Here is an 8,648-nt window from a genome sequence, read left to right on the forward strand (position 1 = left end):
TCCATAAGGTTTAAATAAGACTCAGGCCCATAATATAATATCGAAAATGTCTAGAATGTAATCTAAAATTATGTGGCATATAACAAACAAATCTTGCACAGGAAAAGATAATCAGCAAATGTCAACCATAAGATGACACCAATGTTGAAATAATCAAACACATTAAAGAAGCTATTATAAAAATCCTCCAAGATGTAAGGTTGAACAATTTTGAACCAAATAGGAAAATATTAAGCCTTAGCAAAGAAATAGGATATATTTTAAAAAAATAACCAGATGCAAATTTTACAACTAAATAATATAATAGTTTAAAACTTTGTAAAAACATTTTAGTTGGGCTTAATAACAGAATGGAGATGACAAAGGAAAGAATTAATAAACTTGAAAATAGATCAATAGAGGCCAGGCGTGGTGGCTCACGCCTGTAATCCTAGCACTTTGGGAGGCTGAGGCAGGTGGATTGCCTGAGCTCAGGATTTCAAGGCCAGCCTGGGCAACATGGTGAAATCCCATCTCTACTAAAATACAAAAAATTTGCCAGGCATGGCAGCGTGTGCCTGCAGTCCCAGCTACTCAGGAGGCTGAGGCAGGAGAATCGTTTGAGCCCAGGAGGCAGAGGTTGCAGTGAGCCAAGATTGCACCACTGCACTCTAGCCTGGGCAACAGAGCAAGACTCTGTCTTAAAAAAAAAAAAAAAAAAAAGAAAATAGATAAATAGAAATTATTCAATTATTCAGTCTGAAGAACAAAGAGGGAAAAGATGAGGAAAAAAATTAACAGAGCCTCAGGAACATATGAGGCAATACCAAAAGTCTAAAATTTATGTCATTGGAATCCTGGAAAAGAGTAGAAAGAATGATGTATAGGAAAAAAAGTTTGAAAAAATAATAGCAGAAATGTCCCAAATTTGTAAAAGACATGAATGTGTAGATTCAAGAAGTTCAGCAAATCCCAGAGAGCATAAATTCAAAGAAATCCGTACCAAGACATATTAAAATCAAATTGCTGAAAACTAAAAAATAAAAACATCTTGGAAGGAGAGAGAGAGAGACAGAGAGAGAGCATCAGGAAATCAGGAAATAACACAGCTAAGACAAAAAACCAACAAAATTGAAAACAGGAAATAGAGAAAATAAAAGCTATTTATTTTAAAAGAGCAATAACACTGATAAACATCTAACAAGACTGATAAAGAAAAAACAAGGAAGTCTGAGGTTATTCATATCAGGGATTGAAGAGGAGATATCAGTACAGACCCAAACAAACATTAAACAGACAATCAGTAAGGGAAGACTATAAACAACACTATGCACATACATATAACAAACTGCCAAAGCTTACCCAAAATACAAAGACCAATCCAGGACAACTGGTATAGTTTAGTTTCTTTAACACAGCAAGGTCATGACAAAAAGGCAGGGAGAAGAGACCATTCTATATTCAAAGATACTTAAAAAGAATAATTGCCAATACAATGATTAAAACTTGATTGGATGCTGATTTAGGGGAAGAAAATCTGTCATAAAATATTTTGAGGAAAATTTGGGGAGAAACTTTGATCATGGACTAGATAGTATATGGTATTAAAGAATTATTGGTGCTGGGTGTGGTGGCTCACACATGTAATCCCAACACTTTAGGAGGCCAAGGTGGGAGGATTGTTTGAGGCCATGAATTTGAGGCCAGCCTGAGTAACATCTCTACAAAAAATTTAAAAATTAGCCAGGCATGGATTACGACGGAGGACAGGAGGCAGGACTAGCTTGCAGCTCCCACTCAGACAGACAGAGCAGTGTGTGGAGACTCACATCGTGAACTTCTGCTCCAAGAACTACCACAAAAACATACCAGGAAAGCCAAGAGAATCCACAGACCCTTTAAAGAAACCGGATCACCCCTGCAGGCTCCCTAAAACACTGAAAAACTCTAAGTCTGCTTGCTTTCTCAATGGGGAGGCTCGTGGTCTGGGGCAAGTTCTCAGCCCTGGCTGAGAAATAGACACTGGCTGCCTGGAAATAGACTCGGTGCTGTTGGAGGAGCATGGTGGAAGTCAGACTGGCTTTTAGGACTGTGGACTGCATGGGAGTGGGGTGAGGCCTGTGACTGCCAGCTTTCCCCTACTTCCTTGGTGACCTGTATGATTCAGCAGAGGCAGCCATAATCCCCCTGAGAATATAACCCCACTAAACTGGGAATCACATGCCCATCCCCCACAGCAGCCACAGCAAGCCCTGCCCAAGGAGAGGCTGAGCTCATACAGGCCTATTCCTGCCCCCACCTGGTGGTCTTTTTCTATCCACCCTGGTAGCCAAAGACAAAGGTGATAACCCCTTGGGAGCTCTATGACCCTGCCCACTGCCTGAGAGACCTGAATGCTTAACCAGGTGTACCTAGGGCAAGTCTGCATTCTCCCTATAGGACTGCAGCTGATGCACTCTTGAAAGCGCCACCTCCTGGTTGGAGGCCCACCAACACAAAACCAGCGCACTAAACAAAAACACAACCAAGGACCCTCACAGAGTCCACTTCACTCCCTTGCTACCTCTACCAGAGCAGGTGCTGGTATCCATGGCTGCAAGACCTGAAGACAGATCACATCACAGGACTCTTTGCAGACACTCCGCAGTACCAGCCCAGAGCCCAGTAGCTAGCTCTGCTGGGTGGCTAGACCCAGAACAACAAAAACAATCACTACAGTTCAGCTCTCAGGAAGCCTCGTTCGTAGGGGAAGGGAGAGAACACCACACCAAGGGAGCACCCTGTGAGACACAAAAATCTGAACAGCAGCCTTTGAATCCCAGATCTTCCCCCTGACACAGTCTACCCAAATGAGAAGGAACCAGAGAAACAATTCTGGTAATATGACAAAACAAGGTTCTTTAACACCCCCAAAAGCTCACACCAACTCACCAGCAATGGATCTAAGACAAAATCTCTGAATTGCCAGAAAAAGAATTCAGAAGGTCAGTTATGAAGCTAATCAAGGAGCCACCAGAGAAGGGTGAAGTCCAACTTAAATAAATCGAAAACATGATACAGGCTATGAAAGGAAAAGTCTTCAGTGAAATAGACAGCATAAATAAAAAATAATCCCAACTTCCGGAAATCCAGGACACACTTAGAGAAATGCAAAATGCACTGCAAAGTCTCAGCAATAGAATCAAACAAGCAGAAGAAAGAACTTCAGAGTTCAAAGACAAAGCTTTCAAGTTAACCCAATCCATCAAAGACAAAGAAGAAAATTTTTAAAAAATGAACAAAGCGTCCAAGAAGTTTGGGACTATGTTAAATGTACAAACCTAAGAATGATTGGTGTTCCAGAGGAAGAACAGAAATCTAAAAGTTTGGAAAACATATTTGAGGGAATAATTTAGGAAAACTTCTCTGCCCTTGCTAAAGATCTAGACATCCAAATAAAAGAAGCTCAAAGAGCACCTGGGAAACTCGTTGCAAAAAGATTATTGTCTAGGCACATAGTCAGCAGGTTATCTAAAGTCAAGACAAAGAAAAGAATCTTAAGAGCTGTGAGGCAAAGGCATCAGGTAACCTATAAAGGAAAACCCATCAGATTAACAGCAGATTTCTTAGCAGAAATCCTACAAGCTAGAAGGGATTTGGGTCCTATTTTTAGCCTCCTTAAACAGAACAATTATCAGCCAAGAATTTTGTATCCGGTGAAACTAAGCTTCATAAATGAAGGAAAGATAAAGTATTTTCCAGATAAACAAATGCTGAGAGAATTCGCCACTACCAAGCCAGCATTACAAGAACTGCTAAACGGAGCACTTAATCTTGAAACAAATCCTTGAAACATACCAAAACAGAACCTAATCAATGCATAAATCTCACAGGACCTATATAACAATAACATAATTTTAAAAAATCCAAGGTATTCAGGCAACAAATAGCACAATGAATAGTACCTTACATCTCAATACTAACATTGAATGTAAATGGCCTAAATGCTCCCTTAAAAGATACAAAATGACGGAATGGATAAGAATTCACCAACCAAGTTTCTGCTGTCTTCAGGAGACTGACCTAACATGTAAGGACTCACATAAATTTAGGGTAAAGAGGTGGAAAAAGATATTCCATGCAAATTGCCACCAAAAGTGAGCAGGAGTAGCCATTCTTGTATCAGACAAAACAAACTTGAAAGCAATAGCAGTTAAAAAAGACAAAGAGGGACATTATATAATGATAAAAGGACTAGTCCAACAGGAAAATATCACAATTCTAAATATATGTGCATCTAACACTGGAACTCCCAAATGTATAAGACAATTATTGCTAGACCTAAGAAATGAGACAGACGGCAACACAATAATAGTGCAGGACTTTAATACTCCACTGACAGCACTAGACAGGTCATCAAGACAGAAAGTCAACAAAGAAACAGTGGACTAAATTATACCTTACAACAAATGGGTAGGTATTTACAGAACATTGTACCCAAAAAACTGCAGAATACACATTCTTTTTTTTTTTCTTTTTTTTGAGATGGAGTCTCACTCCGTCACCCAGGCTGGAGTGCAGTGGTGCAATCTTGTCTCACTGCAACCTCTGCCTCCTGAGTTCAAGAAATTCTCCTGTCTCAGCCTCCCAAGTAGCTGGGACTACAGGTGCCTGCCACCACACCAAGCTAATGTCTATATTTTTAGTAGAGATGGGGTTTCACCTTGTTGGTCAGGCTGGTCTCGAACTCCTGACTTCAGGTGATCCAACTGCCTCAGACTCCAAAGTGCTGGGATTACAGGTGTGAGCCACCACGCCTGGCCCAGAATATACATTCTATTCATCAGCACATGGAACATTCTCCATGATAGACCATATAATAGACCACAAAACAAGTCTCAGTAAATTTAAGAAAATTGAAATTATATCAAGTACTCTCTCAGACCATAGTAGAATAAAATTGGAAATCAACTCCAACAGGAATCCTCAAAACCATGCAAATACATGGAAATTAAATAACTTGCTCCTGAATGATAGCTGGGTCAACAATGAAATCAAGATGGCTGAGTAGTATTCCATAGACACACATACACATCATATATATGATATATGGTTAAACCCCACACAACAGGAAGCCACTGTTTCCCACAGTCCCTGTAGTCTGGGGCCAAGTGAACCAAGGTTCCCAAGCAGAGGCCCGAGCAGACTCACAAGCTTTTGTCTTATTGAGCTGGTAACGAATGGGAACAGGATTTTAGGAGATGTGGAAGAGCCGGAGAAATGAGAAAAGACAAAAGTAGCCTGGAGGGAAGAGAGATCCCTCACATAGGGAGAGAGAAGGATGTAGTACCTGCTCTAGGGAAGGGAGATTTGAAGGGCTGGGGAGGGAGTAGGAGGTGGAGGAGGGGACAGAGAGAGATTTTGCTCTGTGCCCAGGCTGGAGTGCAGTGGCATGACCATGGCTCGCTGCAGCCTTGACCTCTTGGGCTCAGGCAATATATTGTAGAGATGAGATCTCACTGTGTTGCTGGTCTTAAACTCCTGGCCTCAAGCAATCGTCCCGCCTTGGCCTCCCAACGTGCTGGGATTACAGGCATGAACCACTGCACCTGTTTATTTTTTAAATTTTTTATTTCAATAGGTTTTTGGGGAACAGGTGGTGTTTGGTTACATGAATAAATTCTTTCTGAGATTTTGGCGCACCTTCACCCAAGCAGTGTACACTGTACCCCATGTGTAGTCTTTTATCCCTCATCACCCCCCGACCCTTTCCCCTGAGCCCTCAAAGTCCAATGTATCATTCTTATGCCTTTGTGTCCTCATAGGTTAGCTCCCATATATGAGTGAGAACATACGATGTTTGGTTTTCCATTCCTGAGTTACTTCACTTAGAATAAGTCTCCAATTCCTCCACAGAAATGGCATGCTTTCAAAGCACAAAGGATTACTGCAAGTCGTTGTGGGCAGATAGTTTAGTGTTGATTCAGGACACTAGAAAATACTTGACATTAGCATGCCCCACATCATAGGAGAGGCTATATTTTTATATCTAGATATCACTTACTTTCAGGGTGAGAATTGACCTATTGTCATTAATTTGCCATATATTTATTGACAACCAACTATATGCAGAGCACTATTAGGACTTTGAGAAACTGCTTTTAACTTTTAAAAGGAGATTTATTTGCACAGCTACATCCCAAAATAGCAAAGTGTTATCACCTGCTTCTCTAGAATCCCAGTTGGAGCTTGGAAATTAAACCTTCAGTGCATTTACATAGAAGTAGGAAAATTTCTCTTCCCTCTATGAAGGGGCAGGTTAGGTCTAGGAGAGGGTGGCCACCCCGATGATCCACCTCCAGGGCCAACATCTCCATTTACAGTCTGGACGCAGGCCTACCTGAGCCGCAGCTCACTTTGATCAAGTGAGGAGAACTAGTTTTTCCCAGAGAAAGCAGAGATCCTAAAATTGATTCTGAGCTTTAAGACCAGGCAATTCCCCCTGAATCTGCATACCTCCTTTCTCCCACTACTACCCAATGGCCTAAGTCTGCTCAAATTCCTTGAGAAAGCAGCTGCTCTTCCTTGGGCAGGGCCACCCCATAGGAGCACCATGGCCCAGCCTTAGACCTAGTACCCATCTTCACACCAGTTTTCTAGCCAGCTGAACCAATCCCAGTGTCTAATTTCACCTCCTCCCTACCATTCATTGCTCCCCAAAAGGGCTTGCGTCTGTTATTGTAAGGCCAGAGAAGGAGATTTAGGCTGGTCCTTCAGTCAGCATGGTCCTACCACATCCTTCGTACATCACTGTTTCAGAGTCTCATCCAGGGCTCCAGTCAGAAACCTGACTAACAAGAAGCTGGGAGGAGACACAGCCTCACATTTGAACCTTTTGAAGCCAGAGAGAATGCTAAGTCTTTTCCATGCTTGAGCATCAGGCTGGTAGAGCTCAGAACATTTGGTGTCTTCCATATATAGAGCCTGTAAGGTCTGAGCTTCCTGGTTTCTAAATGCAGTCATGTTTATCTGCACTGTTGCCTTGGTAGAGTTCCCAGTCCTGACGATGCTTCCGAGTCACCTAGCGAGCTTATTTTAGATTCCAGAGAGGCTGATTCCATGAGTCTGATAAGTTGGGGCTCTACAAAAGATCTGGGGTGATTTTGAGGCAGCAGGTACACGAGCTAGCATTTGGAAACAATTGGTGTACACTGTGGTGCTGGATAAATGAAGAGCCCAGTGGCCTCCTAGCATCTTAGGTGGTGACTGTGTCATTTAGGCCAGCGTTCACCATTTTATTGTGGTACCAGGGACCCGGTTTTGCGGAAGACAATTTTGCCACGGATATGGGGTGGGGGAGGTGGGAGGGGATGATTTTGAGATTAAACCGTTCCATCTTAGATCAGCAGGCATTAGAATCTCATAAGGAGTGCACAAGATCCCGCATGCTCAGTTCACAATAGGGTTTGCACTCCTATGAGAATCTGACAGGAGGCGGAGCTCGGGCTGTAATGCTTGCTGGCCCGCAGCGCACCTCCTGCTGTGTGGCCTGGTTCCCAACAGGCCACGGACGGGTACTGGTCAGTGGCCGGGGGTTGAGGACCCCTGATTTAGGCTATTCTGAGTTTTTCTAGGATCCCTAAGAATCCAGTTATCATGGCCGCATCACAGTTTTTTCAGGATGCCCGTTCTGCACAGCTCCATTTCACCCTCTGGAACAGAAAGCACCACAGCAGCAACGCACAGCTGGCTGACATGGCAGAGCCCTAAGTGTGAAGAGACACCTGACAAACTGCATTTCCCCTGAACAGTTCTCAACAGCCCTTTGAAAATGCAACATAGCTTATTTTATATAATATAAAATCAGCCTCTAAATCATGGGCTCAAGTGATCCTTCAGCTTCAGCCTCCTGAATAGCTAGGACTATAGGTGCACACCACCATGCCCAGCTAACTCAAAAAAAAGTTGTAGAGATGAGATCTCGCTGTGTTGCTGGTTTTGAACTCCTGGCCTCAAGCAATCCTCCTGTCTTGGCCTCCCAATGTACTGGGATTACAGGCATGAGCCACTGCACCTGGCCAGCTGATTATATTTTTAATCATATCATTCTGCTTCCTTCCCATCTCTCCACTTTCCCATATGGCTTCCTCTAGAAGTCTTTTAGAACATAAAGTTCCAAAAATGCAGGGTACATGCCAAAACCAAGGTCTTCATGGAATTTTCTGTTTGTTTTTAATATCACAAGATGACAAACTAAGACAAAGACTCCAATCAGGAGACAATAGAGCAGTCATTGTCATCAATCCACTTATAAGACCAAATTTTGGAATTCATCACTGTGTTACAAAGCCCTCTCCTCTCTAGATTTAATTATACTATAGCAAAAGAATGGAAACAAATTAAATAGCTATCAATGGGGTACTGATGAAATGAGTTATGATACATCTATACAATGGAAAAGTATGCAGACCTACAAAAGAATGAGAAAGTATTTATGCCTTGATTTGGAAAGATCTTTATGGATAAGATGTTAATTGAAAAAATAAAAGCAAAACAGAATCAAAGAGAGAACATATGTATGTATTTGTTTATATCTAATTATATGTGCATTTCTGAAATACCCATAAAAATAACATTATTTGCCTCTGAGGAGAACTAAGTGACTAGGGCAGAGGATATGAAGGAAGATT

Source organism: Gorilla gorilla, chromosome 9 (assembly GCF_029281585.2).
Source record: "Gorilla gorilla gorilla isolate KB3781 chromosome 9, NHGRI_mGorGor1-v2.1_pri, whole genome shotgun sequence".
NCBI classification, from domain to species: Eukaryota; Metazoa; Chordata; class Mammalia; order Primates; family Hominidae; genus Gorilla; species Gorilla gorilla.